Source organism: Dipodomys merriami, unplaced genomic scaffold, assembly GCF_024711535.1.
Source record: "Dipodomys merriami isolate MVZ:Mamm:240054 unplaced genomic scaffold, mDipMer1.0.p SCAF_220, whole genome shotgun sequence".
Lineage (NCBI taxonomy): Eukaryota > Metazoa > Chordata > Mammalia > Rodentia > Heteromyidae > Dipodomys > Dipodomys merriami.
In genome coordinates, this window is record NW_027203605.1 from 648027 (window position 1) to 669944 (window position 21918).

Genomic DNA, 21918 nt, shown 5'->3' on the forward strand with positions numbered 1-21918 from the left:
GACACTCATTTCTCATTTTTGGCTTCAAACCTGTAGCCAGAGGGGAAGATAAGGAGAGAAAATCCTTCTCAGAGAAGGCAGCTATAAAGAACATTGGGTAGTTTACTTATAAATTCAAACCATTGGAATGACCCTGTTAAGAAGTCAGATGTCCAGAGTAAAAAATGAAGAAGAAAAGAAAGGCAGGTGCCAGTGGCTGCTGACTGTAATTCCAACTCCTCAGGAGGCTAAGATGTAGAGAACCTTAGTTTGAATCCAGCCAGTGTAGGAAATTTGACACTATTATATCTATGAGATCAGAGAAAAACCCAGAAATGGGGCTGTGAATTTTAATGCACTACCTCTGAGCAAAAGGAGTTCAGGGACAATGGCTAGGGTTAATGTCCAACCCCAGGACCTGCCCCCCACCAAAAAAGAAAAAGACGGTGTAGCTCTATGTATTTGTATATGGATGGATGTATCCCTATAGGTGAATCTCCAGAGTAGCTATGATGAATGGCACTGAACTAGGAAATTTGTTTTCAGTACAATGATTTCATAGCACAGACAGGGCTTTCAAGACATTGCATATTCTGAGGCTCCCCTCACTGTTCCCAGTGTAGCCTGAGGGTTTCTCTGCATCCCAGGCCTGTTGGAATAAGTCTCTCATTGTCTGGACAGGCAGACAAAAAGCCTCACTCCTGTACAGCTGTGTAACAAACAACTCCATCTGGGCCAATTAGTGAGGATGAGTGTGGGTAGGCTCTGAAAGTCAGGGAAAAAAAGGCCTCTTTGTACCACAAGCTATCTCGCTCACCAGTGCTCTGTTTTGACAGGAAGCCTTCATTTATGCCACCACCCTTGGCAGGCCAAATTTCCTGCACTTATCTTGCCTTTGTGAGACTAAATTCCGGTGTTCAGATACATTGTTCAATATAATTCAGGAGTCCTTCTGGCGGACAACTAGGGCACTGAACCTATTGAAATGTTTAATTGCAGGCAATGATGGGCCTATGATGCCTCTCCAAAGTTTCTGGAACCTTGGGAAATCAAGCACATGTCGGATATCACAACGCTTCTTATCATCTAGGGCTGGTGAAACTCATCAGGTTTTGAAATATTTGACCTGTCCTAGTTGGGCTCTGGGTGGCTAGGTTTTGGGGTTGAACACAGGGACTGAGTGCTGAACATGAGCTCAGTGCAGAAGCCCAGTGCTCTACCATTTGGTGTCACAGCTTCACTTCTGGTCTGTGTGTGTGTGTGTGTGTGTGTGTGTGTGTGTGTGTGTGTGTGTGTGTGTGTGTGTGTCCATGTGCATTCGTGCATACACCAGTCCTGGAGATTGAACTTAGGACCTAAGCAGTGTACCTAGTTTCTCTTGTACAAGGATATCTCTCTCCCACTTGAGCCACAGAGACACTTCAGGCTTTTTTCTAGTGATGTGGTCCTGAGAAATCATGCCCAGGGTTTCATATATGCAAAGCACTCTACCCCTAAGGCCCATTCCCAGCCCTCTGCTTCAGGTTTGTTAGTTTGTTTCTGTGTTTTTCTTGTTGTTGTTGTTGTCTGTTGTAGCAGTTAAAGTCTGGACCTGGGTGCTGTCCCTGAGTTCTTCAGCTCAAGTCTTGTGCTCTACCACTTGAGCCACAGCACCACTTCAGGTTTCCTTGTGGTTCGTTGGAGTTAAGTGTCTCAAGGACTTTCCTGCCCAGCTTAGCTTTGAACCATGATCCTCAGATCTCATCCTCCTGAGTAGCTAGGATGACAGGCATGAGCCACAAACACCAAACTTCACTTCAGGTTTCGTAATGGTCAATGGAGATAATAGTCTCCTGGGACCTTTTGTGTCTGAGATAGTTTGGAACCCAGATCCTCAGATCTCAGCTACCTGAGATGGCAGGATGACAGACCTCAGCTATAGACCCCTAGGCAGTGGCACTCTGCTGCAAGCGGTTCCTTGGCTCCATGTGGTAGAGGGCTATCCTGAGCCCAGAGGTAAGGGTCAGTGCCTAGGCCCCAAGTTCAAGGTTCATGACTGAGTAAAAATAGAACAAAACAATTGTCTACATGAGACAACTCACTAGCCATCAGTAATACATAATTTTGTCCATAACATGGGGACACATCTGAGCCACAATATTCTTTTTTTAATCAAACTCCTGTTTTTCTTTATTGTGAAAATACCGTACAGAGGGGTCACAATTACATTGGCAAAGTATTGAACACAATTTTTAGTAAGCATTGTTGCCTCCTCCTTTGTTTCCCCTTCCTATCCCTTCCCCCTCACTCCCCACCCCCCAAGTTGTAAAGTTCGTTTTTAGACATAATGAATTGTACATCTCATTGTGGCAATGGGTCCACCTGTATCCCTATTTAAACAATTTGCTTTTTCCCTTCCCCTCCATTAATTATACCAACATCAAATACAGTGAAAACGGGGGTTATACTTTTGGGGAGAGACCTACAAAGCAACAAATAAATCATCTTATTAATATGTTAGAAACAACCACATGAAAGAAAAAACATTTGAATCCTTATGGTGTGGTTCATTTCGCCTAAGAGCAACATATCTGACATTTTCTGCTTTTCTCAGGCATATACTAGTTATTGCAAATAAGGAAAACCATGGGACATATGTTTCTTTGGGCCTGTCTTACTTCACTTAATATAATTTTTTCCAAGTCTTTCCATTTCCTAACAAATGTGGCAATGTCATTTTTTCTTATGGAGGCATAGAATGTGATATATATATATATATATATATATATATATATATATATATATATATATATATATATATATCACATTTTTTGTCTGCAAAATCATCTCAGTTGTGGAGATCTTACAAGGACCGGATGAATGAATGTGCCCTATGAAGGACACAGCACGTGACAATCTTTGCATGACTCAACACACAGCACCCAATGCAGGACTCAGCACACTGCAACCTGTAAAGGACTCAGCACATAGCACCCTGTGCAAGACTCAGCACAGAGCACCCTATGAAGGGCTGAGCACATAGCTCTATTCCACAAATTGTCATTAGAATTAGGGTGGTTTCATCAGTATTACCCCTCTTTGAGGAACATTTCACAAACCACACAAGATCACATCTAATGGTTTAGAGGGGTGTTTTTTTTGTGGGGGGTTAACCATGGGGCTTGAACTCAAAGCATGTGGATACTGTTCTAATAACATTTGCTCAGGGCTAGAGCTCTGCCACTAGGAGACACATTTTAAAGAGTCTAACAGACTTCCTACCAGGGCTGGGTTTTAAAGCTCCCAAACAGTTAGGATGATGGGGTTAAGCCAGCCTTCAGCATCTGGTTCCGTGCAGCTGGGTTGCAGCGGTTTACATATAGCTAAGTCAGGTTAGGTGGCAGCTGTCAGCACCAGACTCCTAGCTTGCTCTGTGCTGATGTATTTGAAGTCCTGTCCTTATATCATTGCAGGTAGAACATTCTACCTTTTTTTGGCGGCAGTCCTGGGGCTTGAGTAAGGGCTTAGAAAATGTCCCTAAGTGTTGGTGCTCCAGGCTAGCATTTAATTGATTGAAAAACAGCAGAACTTCTGGATTTTCTGTTTATGTGGCACTGAGAAATCCAACCCAGGGCTTCTTGCTTACTAGGCGAGCACTCAACCACCGAGCCCCAGGAGTGAATGAGGTATAAATGGGTAGAGCTTCCTGTATATAAGTATTATATACACAAAAAGATAGATGTCTGTATATTATTGAATTATAGATAATATTACTACCAATTATTAGGTTTTAAATTATGTCTCCATTTAATGATGTGTCCCAGTTGAACAATTAATAAAGCATTAATAATTACTCAATATCCTGTTATTATTTATCATATATGTACATACATCCATACATATAATCACATATTTTATAAATGAGACAAATTAAATTATGCATCGTGTGTTACTACCCATTATTAGGTATTTAATTATGTCTGCATGTAATTTTTATTCTCTTAATGCTCAATAAAATATTAATTAAACTTAATCCAAGTCCTATAATTATTGCGTTGAATTTTATCCCAGAATGATTCACTACTAATTCAATCTGTTTTTCTTCCACCTATGTCATTTCTTACCTTTATGACATCCTATTGCATAGCATATAGATTTGCATACAATTTATACATCCTACCTGTCACCGAGCACTTTCAAAGAAGAGGAAAACGTGTCACACTCGGCTTCTCACTACAAGATTACATTTTTGGCAGAGCTGGTATCTAAACTCAGGGCCTAGAAGGTTCAGTTCATGAATGGGTGACTGCCAGCACAGCAGCCTCTAGCCAATTCAGCTGCCAGGCAGTTTCCAGGCCCTGAGATCGAGCCCTGTATATTGACTCCATATTGCACTTAGTGTAGTTATTCATTTCATTTTTTGTTTTATTTTATTTATTTACCATTTATTTTTATTGACTGTTATTACACATGAAACATTTACTACATTTATTACATAAGATATAGATTTTCCTATGTATGAAACTTCACACCTGACACCCAGGACTTTCACAGAAAAGGAAAACATGTGTCACCATAGGCTTCTTACTCCACCATTCAATTTTTCTGAGGGCTGGCATCTGCACTCATAGCCTACATGGCCCAATTCATGAATGGGTGAGTGTCAGCACACCAGCCTGGGGCATATAGAGCTTACAAGAAGTTCCCAGCACCTGAGATCAAGCCCCAGGGGTTGACAAAATAAGAAGAGATTGACATGCAGATGGTACTACACAAATAAATATAGATCTTTAAAGAGTGCCAGAGATGTCTATACATTCTTCAGTTATATAAACTACAATCCTAGCAATTCTTGGGTATTTATTATGCCTCCATGTAATTAATATTTTCATTTCCATCCTTAATGAAATATTGATTAAATCAACTACTGTCCTGAATCTATTGTGTCCATGTAATTAATAGTATTCTTTTAATGTGTCAAAAAATATCCATTAAAATCCATTGGCCTCTTAAAATCACTCTGTTTAATTTTATAGTATTATCATTAAGGAACAACTAATTCAACCTTGACATTCATAACCTTCTATCGGTATTCCTATGTATAGGAACCAGACTCTTAGGATCTCCCTGCATTGGTAGGGGTCAGGACCAGGCTTCGAACACAGGGCCTATGTGGCCGTGTTGGCCTATGGCTTCCTTGGTAGCCTGCCAGACTTCAGCAATGCCAGGTTAGAAACACTTTTCAGCCATGTCATTCAGACCCAGTATGGTCACCTTGCAAAGAAAACAAATGTAAAACCGGCAGCCATCTGCAAGTTGCTGATTTGTTTTTTGTTTTTTGTTCTTGTTTTGGTTTTTCTTTTGTAAAAATACTGTACAAAGGGTTACAATTACATGGGCAAGATAATGAGTACATTTCTTATCCAACATTGTTGCCTCCTCCTATGTTTTCCTTCCCATCTCTTCCCATACCTTCCCTTACCCCTTAACAGAACCTCCCCCCCCCCAGCAATGTTGCAAAGTTCGTTTTTTGACATAATGACTTGTACATCTCATTGTTGCAATGGGTCCACCTGCATCCCTATTTAAACAAGACCCTCAGGTTATATTTTATTTTTCCATTTGGAGTGTGAATGCAGGCCCTGAGATCATAAGCAGCATCTTGAAGTGTATGGACAGCTGTATTGAGCTACAAGACTCACCTCAGAAAACAAGCAGAGGAATTGGGATGCAAAATACACAATCTGAACCAATAGATCTATAGGTGACTGAGAGTCAATTTCCACATTAAAGGCATGAATACAAGGGTGAGTCCATTTGAAGAGAGGTTTCCAACAATTTCATGGGACCCCATGGACAAGCCTGGCAGGAAGACACGTGTGTGTGTGTGTGTGTGTGTGTGTGTGTGTGTGTGTGTGTGTGTGTGTGTGTGTGTGTGTGTGTGTGTGCCTGAAGGCTGGTCAGGGGCTCAGGCTTCTCTACCACTTCATCCACAGCTCCACTTCTGGCTTTTTTGGTAGTTGATTGGAGATGAGATTCTGATGGACTCTCCTACCAAGGCAGGCTTCGACTGTGATATTCAAATCCCAGCCTCATGAGTAGCTGGTATTAAAGAAGTGAGGCACTGGAACCTGTCAGGAATCCTCTTAAATACCAGAGCTATTCTTAGGGAGACAGGAAACACCTCAGTCCAAAAGATGGTGTTGTTTTCATGTTTTAAAAGAAAAAATGCACTCAATACTAAAGTATGAAGGAAAGAAAACAGCAAACTTTCATAAATCTGGCGTTGTGAAAGCCCATCAGACATGAGTCTTTCATATAGGAATCTATGTGGCAACATTGAGACTCATCCATGTGGTCATGTGAACTGGTTGAAGACCTATTCTCACACTGACATACCTTCAAAAGTCTGGGATTCTGCTCTGTGGAAGATGTTTCCCAGTCACACTTGTAAGTCTCTTAGTTTTTCACACTTCTCATCCCTCATTCTTAGTATTCACCAAGTATCTTTTCCATTGCTGCTCCAGAAGGTGTTTTCAATGTCACTGTAAGGATTAATCTAATAAGAGAAACATGTTTGAAGAACTTTAATACTTATATTAATAATATCATTACTAATAAAGAGTATTATTCAAGAACTACTTTAAGATAAATAAAACATGATTTGGAGCAGTTATGTAGTTTGAATATTAAATATGATAACACACATATATTCCTAGGCCATTACAAATCTGTAGTTACTGCAATCTTACAATACATATATTCTTAAGAAAGAAAAAGTGTTGATAAGATAAGCAACCCAGTAGTTGTTGAATGAGATAAATATAGTGAGGACTTCTGTTGAGCTAGTACACACTGGTTCTTGCTCTGAAAGCATCACCTATCTGTTCTGAGAGCCAGTCAGGCTTAAGTAGGACACATGCTTCCGGATGACAGACCTGCCTGGCATTCACTGCCTAAGTCCATTCAGGCCCACAGCCCATAGGAAATATAGAACAACCTTCAGAACAGTCATCCTGACTTTAAAGCTCAAGCCTAGCTCATCAGCAGACTGATGTCTGAGGATTGTGGTTCAAAGTCACCCTGGGCAGCAAAGTCTGGAAGACCCTTATCTCCAGTTAACCACAAAAAAGCCACAGTGGGAGGGATAAACTGAGAGCAAGGGAAGGGGTGTAATTATCCCCCAAAAATGTATTCATTACCTGACAACTGTTTAATTTAACTGACTTAACTGTTACCCCTCTGAACATCATATTCCTAATAATATTTTTTAAGAAAATGAAAGATGAGGCTGGGAAGGTGGCTCAATGGTAGAGTGCTTGCCTTGCATTCATGAGGCCCTGAATTCAATTCCTCAGTACCATATAAGCAGAAAGAAAGCTGGAAGGGACGCTGTGGCTCAAGTGGTAGAGCACTAGCCTTGATCTGAAGAGATGAGGGACAGTGCCCAAGCCCAGAATTCATGCCCATAACTGACAAAAAATAAAGAAAAGGCAATAAAAAAGGAAGAGTATTGCTGCCAGGCTCAGTGGCCAAGCCTGTAATCCTAGCTATTCATGAGGCTAATGATCAGTGATTGAAGCCAACTTGGGTAGGAAAGCCTATACGAATTTTATCTCAAATTATGTACAAAAAAAATCTAGAAGTAGAGTTGTGGCTCCAGTGGTAAAGCAGTAGACTTGAGGGGAAAAACAAACTACAGGTATAGTATCCATTTCCTGATTGCAAGCCCCAGAAAGGCACAGAATAAAAGAAAGAAAGACACTATGAACTTGGTTTATCTGTACCTGAGATGTCTTTGTTAGAGACAATTATGGACTGAAACTCTGAACAGGGCATACTAGGTCTGGCATTTTTTCTGCACAAACTGTGTGCACAACCATCTTAAGTCCTTCGCTATTCTATAGTTGCAGGTTGCATTATCTTCTCACCATGGAATAGGTCCAGTATTTACTTTCCCTAGGGTACCTGCTTCCTTGTCTTCTGCTCTTTACTCATGGACAGCAGTATTTTAACTGAGAATGCAAGGAGGAGGATTGGCAATGCCTTGAAAAAGGGAATTTTCTAGAAGTGGGTGAGACGGTGGTGATAATGCCCAGGACCAGGTGAACATTTTGGTGATGATTGGGCATGGTGTGTCATTCTTTATCAATATGCTGAGGGGCCATGGACATGAAGAGGAGGCCTCAATGCCTCCTGGGGTCATTCAGACTACATAGATATAAGCCAGCTAATCTTCCTCTCACTTTCCCAGCATGGAGTTATGGGTCCTGCCGGTCAGGGGACTCATGCCCAAGTATGGACAGCTATCCACACAACATCCAGTTGTGTCCTCTACATTGTTACTACATTGAGAGCAGTGCAGCACAAATCACATGGAGCATGTCTAAATCATTAAAGGGATGGGAAAGTGGTTCTATGTTATATGGACCAAGACAGACAGAGAACACCATATAAATTCCCTTTCAGAGACCCCCCTTCTGTTCAATGGCCAAGAAAACATACAGGAAAACCTGCAGAAGGAGGAGCTATGTTCCTAACCTGGACCCTTCACTGCATGATTTCCCAAAGATTATGGATACAATGAAACTAAATCTCTCCAAGATGATGCACGAAGTCTCTCAGAGACCATTGCCCACATCTGTGAGGAGAGCATAGGAGGTAAAATGGACTGTCAGGGGAGGGGAATAGCCACAGAGTGTCTCCATGACATCTCTGGCATCCAGTATTCAGATAATTAGGGAACGGTTATGAAAGCCTATTTGGTGTGCATAGTGAATCATTGCAGCAGGTGGCACAGAGGATGGGAAAGCGAGTTGAGGAGTACATGGGTCACATCAAGTCCCAAGATGTGCAGATCTACCATCAAGAGAGCTGGACATTATGTTGGATATGTTACATGATAGCCTTTGCTAATGCCATCTTAGACACGTGTTATACTACAGCGACTCTGCTGTCTACTACCACAAATGCATGGAAGAGAGATAGAAACTTGATACAGTTGCTGACATCACCAAGATCATCCTAAGGAAGAACTTCATAGACATTATCATCTGATTGTGTGTGGGGTCTGGGGTGGGGAGGGTGTATGTGTGGACACTAGGGATTCAACTCTGGGCCTGGACAGTGCCCCTGAGCCTCTTTTGCTCAAGGCTTGTACTATAGCTCTTAAGCCACAGCTCCACTTTCAGGTTTTTTGATATTTTATTGGAGTCTCATAAGTATTTACTTACAAGGTAAACTTTAATTATGAGGTGATATGATTTTAAGGATGATATACTACTATGCAAATGCAATAAATAAAAATGGGAGGTAAAAAGACACTCTAAGGAGTATATAGGAAGTTTTATGAAATCCATGAAAGTATATCTTAAAAAAGTGTTATTAGTGACTTAAACAGCAGTGCTAAATTTTTTGTCCTGGATAAATGAATGCAGTCAGTTATTTCTGTTTAAATGTATAATGTTATTTTTCTCTTTTTACTGTTTGTAATCTATACTATTAATATTAATAGGTGTAGGAGACTCGAGCTGAGCTGTTGAACCTGGAAAAGGTTTGAGAGGTTGGAACACCACCTCAATAGTACTCAGAAAGCTGAGAGCTGACCATGCAAAGGTTAAAACACAGCTCTGTGAAGTAAGCCAGGCCCAAAGTTATTTGAAATAACTAGTATATGTCTGAGACAAACAGAAACTGTCAGACAAGTTGATGTTAGGTGAAATGAACCCCAAGATAAGGATTCAAATTTTTTTTCTTTCTTGAGATTGTTTCCAACATATTTATAAAATGATTTCTTTGTTGCTTTATATGTACCTCCCCCATGGTATTAGCCCTGCTTTTACTGTATTTGATGTTGGTATAATTTGTGGAAAGGAAGGGAAGAAAAACAAATTGTTTAAATAGGGATACTGGTGGACCCATTGCAACAATGAGATATACAACACATTATGTCGAAAAGCAAACTTTACAACTTTGGGGGGGGTAGGAAGAGCGGGAGGGAGGGGTGGGGGGAGGAATGGGGGGAGGGATGGGAGATGGAAAGGGATAGGAAGGGAAAACAAAGGAGGAGGCAACAATGCTTGATAAGAAATGTACTCATTATCTTGCCCATGCAATTGTAACTCCTCTGTATGGTATTTTCACAATAAAAACCAATCAATAAATAAATATATAAATAGGGTTACAGGTAACCCCATTACAACAATGAAATGTATAAGATGTTATGTTGAAAAACAAACTTTACAACTTCAGTGGGGGGTGGAGGGAGAGAAGGGGGGTTGAGAGGGGAAAGGATGGTAAGGGGAAACAAAGGAGGAGGTAATAATGCTTGATAAGAAATGTACTTACTATCTTGCCAATGTAATTGTAACTCCTCTGTATGGTATTTTCACAATTTTACAAAAAAGCACAGCTCTGGAGAGGGTTAAGCTATTGCCCCCTTCCATAGTGCTTTAAAGGCCTTGAAGCCTGGGAGGTAAAAGAATTGACAACTTAACCTAGGAAGCTAGATAAAATAGACCAAATGTCTGGATTTTCTCTGGGTTGCATTCTCCTTTCTCAAAACAAAAAGGGAACCAGTGTTTCTCAGTCACTGTGGTGGCTCTGATTGAAATATAGAAGCTTCATTTTTGCATGTATCCATGGTAACCTTCCCAGTGTGAATTCAAATAAATATGATTGCTTGTGTGACCTGGGGCCCAGGTGCCAGTAAGCCTTGGGACCCAAGGTCCTCATTGATTTTTTTTTCTTTTTCTCTATACCTGTCTGGTATTTTCTAATTTTCTTCAGCTTGGTATCCTATTGCACTGCCTTGGGTTGCAATTAGCAACAAATATGAATATTCTTGAGTTGTAAAACATAAAAGACTTACAAACTTTCTTATCCCAGATGGCTTCAAACCACAATCCTCAGATCTAAGCCTTCTGAGTAGGATTACAGGCATAAGCCACTGGCAACCAGCAGGCATCTGAAGACTTGATGTCAGTGAGATCTTTCTTGGGGAATGTCTGCACATCTCAGTCCTCCTCAGCTCTGTTGCCCAAACAGAGTCAAACACTTTCACTCCTTTATGTTCAAAATCCTTGAAGTTAGTGAACTGACTTGCCTGCCATGTACCTCCTTTCTATAAATACAATAGTGGGTTTTACTTCTTACCATCGATTAACTAAATTAAACTGGGATCCACACAGAGGTGACATTTCCTTTTCTGGATTGCACACCGTACACCTATGTTTTACTTTATCTAATAAAGTTAACATAACTTACCTTGTTTGAGGTTTCTTAGTTCCCATATTTCTTCCTTCTCATCCCTCTTTCCCTTGCACAGAGGGAAGAACCATTTGGAATTGTGAAGAGTGAGTTTTTAGTCATTTTCTGAAAAGCTTTGCCAATGGATCCTGATTTCCAAGTCCTGAGTAACTGGCCTGTAAAGCCTTGTTCTTTAATCTCTCCTCAGCTGACACAAATGACCATATATATCTTAAAAAGGCTTTGGGAAATGAGTTCAGGTTATCAGTTAGGAATCCTTATTACCTGGTCACTGCGCATAAGTTGTTTTTGTTTTTTGTTTTGTTTTGTTTTGTTTGAATAGTGTACAATTAGTACCAGAATTAGACTTCCAAGTATTGTTTTTAAATTCAAAGCTAGCAGGCTCTCTTATTTGAACCACAGATCAACTTCTGCCCCACTCTCTTTATCTTTTGGTGGTAAATAGGACAGAAGTGTCCCACAGGAATTCAAGGGCACTACACAGTATCCTCAAATCTGAGGACTGTGGTTCACAGCCAGCCTGGGCAGGAAAGTCAATGAGCCTCCTATTCCCAACTAATCAGCAAAAAGTGGAACTGTGGCTGAAGTGGCAGAGCAGCAACCTTGAGCATAAAAAAAGCTAAGATAAAGCTAAGAAAAAAAAGTTTTAAAAAAGGTAAGTGAAAAACAGTTCTAGCACTAAGACAACCACAAAATAAATTTTTAAAAAAGTACAAGAGAGCACAAAGAGTCTTAAAAATGATAAAAATTAACAAGAAACTGGTGGCTCACACTTGAAATTCTAGCTACTCAAAACACTGAAATTGAGCATTACTATTCCAAGCCAGCCAGGACAGGAAAGCCCATTGTGTGTGTGTGTTTGTGTTTGTGTGTGTGTATGTGTGTGTGTGTGTGTGTGTGTGTGTGTGTAAAAAGCCCATTGTGTGTGTGTGTGTCTGTGTGTGTGTGTGTGTGTGTGTGTGTGTGTGTGTGTGTGTGTGTGTATGAGTGTGTGTGTTCCTTTCTGGGATATGATCTAGAAGTTTTTGCTTGACCATTTCCAATCTTTTGGAGGTTAATTTGAGATAAGAATCTCATGAACTTTCCCTGTCCTCTGACAATGAACCGCAATCAGTATAATTCAGGACCTTGTGGGAGTGTCTATACTTACCTCCTACTAACCACCAAAACCAAAAAATGAACCAAATTGCAACTGTTACTAAACTTTTAGAGCATTCTATCCTTCAGCAAGATTGGTGAGGCCCTAAAAACAAGACAGAGAACCAACAAATAAATAAATGTATGTGAAGAAGAAAAGAGCCAATTAGTTTTTTATAATATAGACTCATATCTTTAATCCAAGCTGAAATGTAAAGATTACAGTTCGAATCCAGCCTGGGCAGAAAAGTCCAACTAACTTCTTTTTGAGTGTGCTAGACATGGGCTTGAACTTGAGGGTTTTTACTCAAGTTTTAAAATACTACTTCCTGTCTCATGTGGTTAATTGGAGATGAGTCTGATGGACTTTCTAGCCCAGGCTGGCTTTAAACTGTAATCCTTAGATTTTAGGATACTGTGTAGTGCCTTGGTTCCCATGGGACTCTTATCTACTATTAACCACTAAAAGAAAAATAGAGGCGGAAGTTGAGCTGAGGCTCAAGTAGTAGAGCCTGCTAGCTTTGAAATGAAAAACAAAATACCCAAAATAAAACAAAACAACCCTCATAGAGAGTCACTAGGCCATGAATTCAAGCCTCCCCTCCCCCCCCAAAAAAACCCTCAGGAGTTGAGTTTTTGTTCCTGCTAGCTTTGAGCAAAAAACAAAAGGCCAAAAATCTCATGGACAGTGAAGTAGTGTGGCCTAAATGTAGAGCCTGCTAGTTTTGATCTAAAAAAAACAAGCCAGGTGCCTCTGGCTCATGCCTGTAATCCTTGCTACTCAGGAAGCTTAGATCTGAGAATCACATTTGGAAGCCAGCCTCGGCTAAAATGTCCCCTGGTGACTGTTTTTTTTTTCCAACTAAATAGAAGTGGCACTGTGTCTGAAAATAGTAGTGTACCTGCTGTGTCCCTGACAGACAGTTCCTAGGCATTGAGTTCAAGCCCCCAACTGACAATATCAATAAATTAATTAATTAAATACTGAGCATAAATGAGTAGGCCCTAATAATAAAGGACATGAACTTTGAAAAAGGGGGAAGGGACAATCAAATAAGTGAAAAGGTGGAAAAGGAGCTATTAAGGCTTTCTAAATCAAAACTGTAAGTCTACCTGCTCAGATTACTGAAAACTGAGGACTTTGGTTCAAAGCCAGCCCAGGCAGGAAAGTACAGGAGACATATTTTACTGTGTTCAGTATGGGGGCTTGAACTTGCTATGTTTTGCTCATGGCTACAGGTCTACTTCTTCCAACCTCTTGGTGGTTATTAGAGATAATTGTCTCATTGACTTTCTTGCCCAAGACTGGCATTGAACCATGATTCTCAGATTTCAGTCCTTTCTGTAATGCTCTTGACTTTCTATTGATATTCTAATCTCCTATTAATCACAAAAAATGCAAAAGTTGAGCTGTGGCTCAAGTAGTGAAACCAGCTACTATTAAGGTAAAAATAAATAAACCTCAAGGAAAGTCATCTTGACTTAATTTCAAGACCTAAGAACCACCACTCAATTAAAAAAAATACAACCTCAGTCACTGTGACCTGAGTTTAAGCCCTAGAAAAAGAGCTGCAAAAAAGAAAAACAGCCTGTAGTTTACCTGTGGTCAAAGTTGTAGGGCATGGTAGTTTCAAGGGAAACAAAAAAACAGCATAAGAGCTAGTGCCTAATAACAAATTTCAAAAGGAAAGAAAGAAAGAATAAATAACTGAAAAGGTGAAAGAAGAGGTAATTAAAGATTTGTAAATGTTGACTCACACTTATAATTCTGAATGCTAAGGAAACGGAAATCTGTAGGTCATGGTTCAAAGCCATACTGGACAGGAAAGTCCATGAAACTTGCTTCAGTGTGTTCAGTTGAGGGACTTAAAATTGAAGTGTTTTGCTCAAGGCTACAGCTCTACTATCTTCCACCTATTAGGTTGACTGGAGATAAGAGTCTCATTGACTTTTCTGCCCAGGCTGACTTTGAACTCTGATCATCAGATTTCAAGCCTTTCTGTACTGCCCTGGACTACCCATGGAATTCTTGCCTCATATTAATCACTTAAAGAAGGCAGAAGTTTAGCTGTGGCTCAAGTAGTAGAGCCACCTACCCTTCAGTTAACTAAGTAAATCAATAAAACCTCAGAAAGAGAGGAGAAGAATGAGAGTGAAAGACAGAACGTCTTACAATAAGCAAAAGGAAAGAAATGTATATATCACCTGGAAGAAATAATTGTATTGTCAAAGCTTATAGAATTGTATTGTCAAAGCTTATAGAATTCACAAACTTTATCGACCATAATAATGACAATTTGCATTGTGAAGGTTAAAATATGTTTGTGACTTCAACTAAATATCACTATTCCACAATATTCTGAAATAAGAAAAATTTAGGTAATCACCTAATCTCAATAATAGTAAAAATCTCAAAAAGAGTCACCAGGCCTTAATTTTAAGCCCTAACACCAACGTGCCTAACTCCGGCCAAACACACACACACACACACACACACACACACACACACACACACACACACACAAACACATACACACACACACACACACACACACACACACACACACACAGAGCAGGAGCTGAGTTCTCATGCTCGGAGCAGAAGCCAAATGAAACAAAAAGTAGACTGTAGTAGACCTATGGCTTAAGTAATAAAGCAAGCTGCTTTTAAGAGAAAAGAAAAGAAAACCTGAGTATGAAGGCAAGGCCCTAAGCCCCTGACTCTTCCCAGAATGGAAATCAGTCATGGAATCCAACAGTTTGTGCTTGTTCTTGGGATCACAGCTGAACGTGCCCCTTCAGTTCTAGGCCCTCCTATCAAAAATAGAAGGTAGGCTTGTTCTTGGCTTCTGGCACAAGTACCTTGTGTAAAGGAAGCCCCTCCTCTTGCTTCCTGGATCCCAGGGTTCAGCCTCTCTTGTGAGTCAGGGTGGGACGTGGATGGCAGTGTGACAAGAGGTTCCAAATAGAGTGGCAGCTGTGCTAATTGACTTGAGGCTGACAGCTGGATGCCAGGGCTAAGTGATAACAGGTAGCTATCTCTGATTACCCAGCAGTAGGGAGAATGAGCTGGAGCACCTACTGGCTCTGCCTATCAAGTCCACCCCATCTCTTCTGCCCCTGTAACAAGAGGTTTAAATGGGGATCTGAGTTGGCTGTGTCAGATTCCTGCTCCCCAGCCCTACCTGTTTGCCTCTGTGTACACCACTGCTGAGGACACGCATCCAACTGCTCTGCAGCCCTACACTGTGAGGGAGATCATGTACATACAGGCAAGCCACTGTGGCAACCAGATTGGCGCAAAGGGGAGCATGACACTGGCCTAGGATCCTAGTCTCAAATTTAGGGGGATGAGGAGGAAGAGGATGGGGTTGGAGGGTGCAGGTGGTGGTGGTCATGTCTAGGCTGAGGTAGGTGGGGCTCCATAGTAGTCCCTAACCTCCTGGAAATCAAGTCCCCCAGATAGTTTCCCCAATTTCCCTAATTTGTGTGGCCCAGGTGGGTGTGGTTTTTTAAGCAAGGCTTGCATGTCTTTGTCTTACCTGAGACTCAAGTCATTGTACTTAGTTTCCTGGGAATAGACTAATGCATTTTTGGTCTGATTTGAATGAAAGGAGTGCAGTGTCTTTGAGCTGACAGATACAGAGGATTCCCTTTTTGTCAACTGATGAGTATCAGATAATTGAGAACAGTTCGTCCACCTTAATGCAAATTTCTCTGAGTTTTCATGCCCTAACTCAGTTCCCTTAAGTTGGGTGTTTTCTAAATCAGTGGTTGTCTAAATCAGTGTATGCTCTGAGGACCCTTGGGGTTCTGGAGACCCTTCTAGCTGAGTCTTCAAGTTACTGCTTTGGCAACTTAATGTCCATATAAGACCAGGTTCTGGTCATAGAATCCAAACAGAATATGGTATCCCATAAGATAGAATACTCATAGGAGAACCCAGATGTCTTCTATTCAGCAAGATAGCAAAGAGATTAACAAAACTAAAATGCTATCAATTTTTGTGCTTTTTTAATTTAAAAAATCTAATTTTTTTACAAAAATAGTTGTGTCAACAGGACTTGGGTTTCTTATAGTTATTTTAAAATCCATTGTTTGGACAGTTAACATTCTAGGCCATAATACACTTCTATTTCCATCTCAGTTTTGGGAAATGCTAAGCAATGAGCACAACATTGACTGCACTGGAAACTACTATGTAGACAGCAGCTTACAGCTGCAGAGAATCGAGGTGTATTACAATGAGGCAGCTAGTGAGTGTCTCCCAACTGGCTTCCAATACCGTGGCAGAATAGGTCCCTAGGAATACTAATGACAAGGAAGGAGTTCCTGCCTTTCTTAGGGTGGTATTGTAGTTCGAATTTGGGGCCTCCATCTTGTAAGTCAAGTGCTGTATCCATCTGAGCCACTCCACCATATATTTTGTTTTAATTTTTGAGTATACACTTGTGAATTCCTCAGGAAAGCCTTTTACTGAGTTCCCCCTACCTGTACTTGCTGACTAGCCACACCTGGATTTTTTTTTCTTGTCATGGGGTTTCAACTCTGGGCATAGGCATTGTCCTTCATCTCTTCAATCTTTCTTTTCCTTTTATTATCAGGGGTTCCTTTTTTTAGAACTCTCTGGGCTTCTGGGATAACTCCTTCTAGCTTAGTTTAATTCATTAATTCTGCTTGTTGTAACATATTTGGAAATTTTAAGTTTTTATGTTTACTATGCGTGAGCTGCAAAACCGCTTGTGAAGTTGTAGGAGTTTTTGGAGGCAGCGTCACATCAGATGATAGATTGATTGGGGCATCGCCCACATTTAATCTTTGGTCCTAGTCTTTATTATTTAGAGAAGTCATCTCCATTGGACTGGAAAGAAACAACATGCTCTGTTCACGGATCAATAGAAAAATAGCCAAAACGAGAATAAAAGCAACGAATGTACAGGCAAGAAGAATATAGTAAGAATAAAGGTAGTAGAGGCTATAAAGGTGCAGCCAAGTGTATGGGATGCCTTGAACCAACACCCTCTTCCTGCAGGCATGCTTCCTTAAAGCTCTTTGTCTAACACGATCTCATGCAGACTCCATAGGAGGTGGCATGGCACCAACTATTTCAGGTAGTTTCTTGGAGATAAGAGTCTCCCAGAATTTCCTGTCCCAGCTGGCTTCAATCTGCGATCCTAAGATCTCAGACTTTTGAGTAGCTAGAATTTCACCCTTCAGCAACCAGAGCCCAGTTACATTGCCCTCTTTAAAATACAGATTAAATTTCTAAAAAAAATTTTTTTGAAATTGAAAATTTTAAAATTTTAAAGAGGGATGTTCAGTCACTAATATATATGTGAATAGTCCAAATCACAAAGCATAAAGTGTCTCACCCTGAAATCTATAACACTTCTGGACTTCAGCATTTTGAATATGAATACTTAGCCAACAATAAATTCTTTTTAAGGTTTTTAAAGTAAAAAACATTGTTGTGATGTAGAAAAACCCAATAATAATGTGTAAACACTGCTTTTAAATGATTCATATTGTCTTTCCTAATACAAACAACCTTACTGAAGTCTACAGAGTAGATTTTCAGTTTTTGTAACTGTCAATGTGAAATTCATTTAATTTTATATAAAGAGTTTCCGTTCTACATTATTGTATACAAACAGAATCGTAGATAATTGGTTTTCCTGTGTAATAAACCAATGAAAAAGTGCAAACAAAAGGACAGAGCTATTTAATGTATTTGAGTTTTATGGATCTACATTTGGGGATGTCCTCACCTTGGTATTTTGTGTTGATATTGCTTAAGTAAGATATAAGACTTTAATCTTGTGGTTCCTTGGTTGAGAGTTGTTGTGTGGGATTGTGTCACTCCTATGAACAGTATTTTATGTTGTGTCTTTATTAGATCCTGCATTTCAGGCTGGTTTGTTGGAAGAGGCAGAAAAATGCTCTGCTTTACCCAAGATTTTGAGATCCCCCTCCCAGGTTAGTTTTGTGGGAGGGTGATCTGCTTTGAGAATCACAAAAGAGGGGGATGTGTTGATGAGGCTAGGTTCTGAGTAGAGTTGAGGCCTTTCAACAAACAGTAGCTTTTCCCTGGGGCTATTTTGTGATAAAGCTCACAGAGCCCAGCCTGGAGCCATTCTCAGGGTTTCTGTTTTTCAATTGATTGTGGTGGCTGCTAGAGGGAGGGGCAGCCTCTGGCTCTGGTTACCCAGTGTGGCGAGCCACTCCAATGGCTGGCGCCTGAGCTGGGTGACTTTTCCCTGGATGGAGCTGAGTCTGGCAGGTCACTTCGCCGTTAAGTTCTTGTGACCTGCTAAATGACTCGTTTTATTCCAAGGCCTGAGCTGGAGCTAGCAGCTCCTCCGAGCTTTGTCGGTATCCAAGATGGAGATCACCGGTGCTGGGGGGGAGGGGTGGCCTTCCCTCCTCTGCTCCCTGAGAAGGGGTGAGGACGTCGGGCTTGTAGTCACGCCGAGTCTTGGATCCTGGGTGGTCTCTGGTCTGCAAACAGCAGGATGAAGATGTCCGCTCCTTGTCGGTTCTTGTTGGTGTTGAGTAGAATCCGCTCATCGGCTGCGTCTGGCTCCTTCGTCCCGGACTCTCTGTGTCTCAGGTATGGCCCCACGGCGGTGGTCGCCGTCGCGACCCTGCCGCCAAAGCGGCAGCTGCTGGCTGGCTGAGATGTGTCTCCTTGGTTTCCCCTCTCTTGTCTAACTCTCTGTCCTGTGATGGCACACTTGGTGTGATTCTCTGGCTTAGGACTGTTCACTGGAACTCTAAAACTGCTTTCTATTCGATAGCTTGTTCAGATTCCAGCTTCTCCGCCATCTTCCCGGAACCCCTGCATATCAGGCTGGATGGCCAGTTTTCTTCATGTGATTGTTTAGGAAGGGGGCAATCTCAAACTCATGTTTATATCATTTTACCTGATATCCCTTTTGAAAAATCAGGTTAAATGGCAAATTGCAAGTAATCGCCCAAGGTTGCTCTGAGTATTTGAATACAGGGAAATGTGCTATTTGATAACAATTATTGAAACATTATAACACAAGAAATATGTATTTTATGTATTTTCCCTAGGAAAGCATTATACTTGAATTCCTCTACATTTACTTGCTGAAGAGCCACACCTGGCTCTTTTGTTTTGTTTGTTTTTTTTTCGGCAGTGGCGCTTAAACTCTGGGCCTATGCACTGTGCCCCAACTCTTCTGTTCAAGACAAGCAGCCATACCACTTAAGCCACAGTGCCATTTCTGGTTTTCTATTAGTTTATTGGAGATAAGAGTCTCACAGACTTTCCTGCCGAGGCTGGCTTTGAACAGCGATCCTCTGATCTCCAAATCCACAGTTGCTATGATTATAGGCATGAACCAATGGTGCTGTGCACCTAGCTACTTTTAATTGGGGAAGGAAAGGGAGAACAACAAAGGAGTGGGTAACAATGTTCAACAATAAATGTTCTCATTTCCTTACTCATGTAACTATAACACCTCTATACAGCACCTTTACAATAAAAATAAAATTAACAAAAAAAGAGAAAGGTTCTTGCTGTTAGGCAATGATGACTCACACCAGTAATCCTAGCTACTCAGGAGGCTGAGAAATGAGAATCATGGTTCAAATTCAGCCTGGGCAGGAAAGCCCCTGAGACCCTTATCTACAATAAACAACTCAGAAAACTGAAAGTGGGACTGTGGCTCAAGTGATAGAGTGCTAGCCTTGAGCTGAAGAGCTGAGGGACAGTGCCCAGGCTCAGAGTTCAAGCCCCACCATGAACAACAACAACAAGAAAAGGTGTTGTCATCTTTCTTTTGCCCCATTAGACTCAAAGCCTGATGCTCATCTTTGCCTCCTGAGTAGCTGAGATTTCAGCCACCATGCCCAAAGCAAAGGAATGAAATGCATGGAAATAGACAACTGCAAACGTCCTTAAAGTTGCTGAAGCCTCTTGCATGGTGATTCATTCTCAAGATATCTTTTCTGTTTCCATGTCTGAAATGCTGTAATTTCTGTAATGAATGCTGAGAGCCACTTAGAATCATAAGCTCTGCCCCTAAGTTCCTTGTCAAGTATAGGCCTAAGTCAACTCTTGTTCCCACAGGCAACAAATATGTTCCTCGGGCCATCATGGTGGACATAGAGCCTGGCACCTTAGACTCAGTAAGATTGGAACCATAGAGTTTCAGACCAGACACTTCATATTTAGTAGGTCAGCATGGTCCATGGAAGATGGCTAACAGGCACTCCTCCTTCCTAACATCCAGGCACTCCAGTTCCCAGAGCTGAGCTGAGCCTTTATCCATCTAGATATCATCCTCACCTAACCTACCTATTTCAGTCCATGGGAGTCATGTCCCTGGCCACTCAATCAGCACAGATAAATGCCAGTCTGCAAACAGCCTCTGAAGGGAATGAACAGCGAGCAGGGAATGCCTCCAACAAGGTTTCAGCGCTGCTGGCCATTTCAAATACCTGGCAATAACAGGGAACCACTTCAGGACACCAGAAATCAAAGCACAGCTATGTATGAGCAAGGTGCAGACAAGTGCCTGCAGCTTAGCTTCCCTCTTACCATTCTGTTCTCCTGTTCCTCCTGTGAAAGTAAGTACTTTTCCAGTATTGAGGCAGGCTCTGTTCATTTTTTTTTTGGTCGGTCGTGGGGCTTGAACTCTGGGCCTGAGCACTGTAACTCAGCTCTTCAGCTCAAAGCCAGCACTCTACCGCTTGAACCACAGCATCTCTTCTGGCTTTTTCTGTTTATGTGGTGTTGAGGAATCGATCCCACGGCATTGTGCATGTGAGGCAAGCACTGTACCACTGAGACCCCTTCCCATCCCCAGGCTCTGCTCATTTTTAGAAGTACGCACGTGGTTTGGGTTAAAATGTATCTTCCTCCACATTGTCTTTACTTTCTTTAGAACCTGGGTGATTTGTAGGGTCCCAGACACATTGAAAACATTTCCTGAGGGCTAGGAAGGTGGCTCAGCAGTACAGTGCTTGCCTTGCATGCATGAGGCCCTGGGTTCGATTCCTCAGCACCATATAAGCAGGAAAAAAAAAGCCAGAAGTGGTGCCGTGGCTTAAGTGGTAGAGCACTAGCCTTGAGCTGAAGAGCTGAGGGACAGCGCCCAGGCCCAGAGTTCAGGCCCATGACTGGACCCAAAAAAAGAAAACATTTCCTTTATTTCATCAAAGTGTATCTAAAATAATAGCCAAAGTTGCTCAGAGGAGCCTATAGTCTGCACAATGTATATAGCACTGTCATTATTCCTGGAGTATGTGTCTTTGTGTCTGATAGGCAAGAACAGGGCAGGCAATAACTGGGCCAAGGGCCACTACACAGAGGGAGCCGAGCTGGTGGAGTCAGTGTTGGAAGTGGTGAGCAGAAAGGTGTGGCTCTCTCCAGGGTTTCTAGCTGCCCTACTCCCTGGGAGGTGGCACCAGGTCAGGCATGGGCACCCTGATTCTCAATAAGATCCGAGAGGAGTTCCCAGACAGCATCATGAACACCTTCAGTGTCATGCCCTTGCCCAAGATGTTGGACACTGGCACCTTAGA

At 41.5% G+C, this 21918-nt stretch overlaps 1 pseudogene; it reads left to right on the forward strand.

Annotated features, from left to right (window-relative positions):
• Positions 1-21918, forward strand: part of LOC138834981 (tubulin beta-2 chain-like) — a 45407-nt pseudogene that overhangs the window by 22515 nt on the left and 974 nt on the right.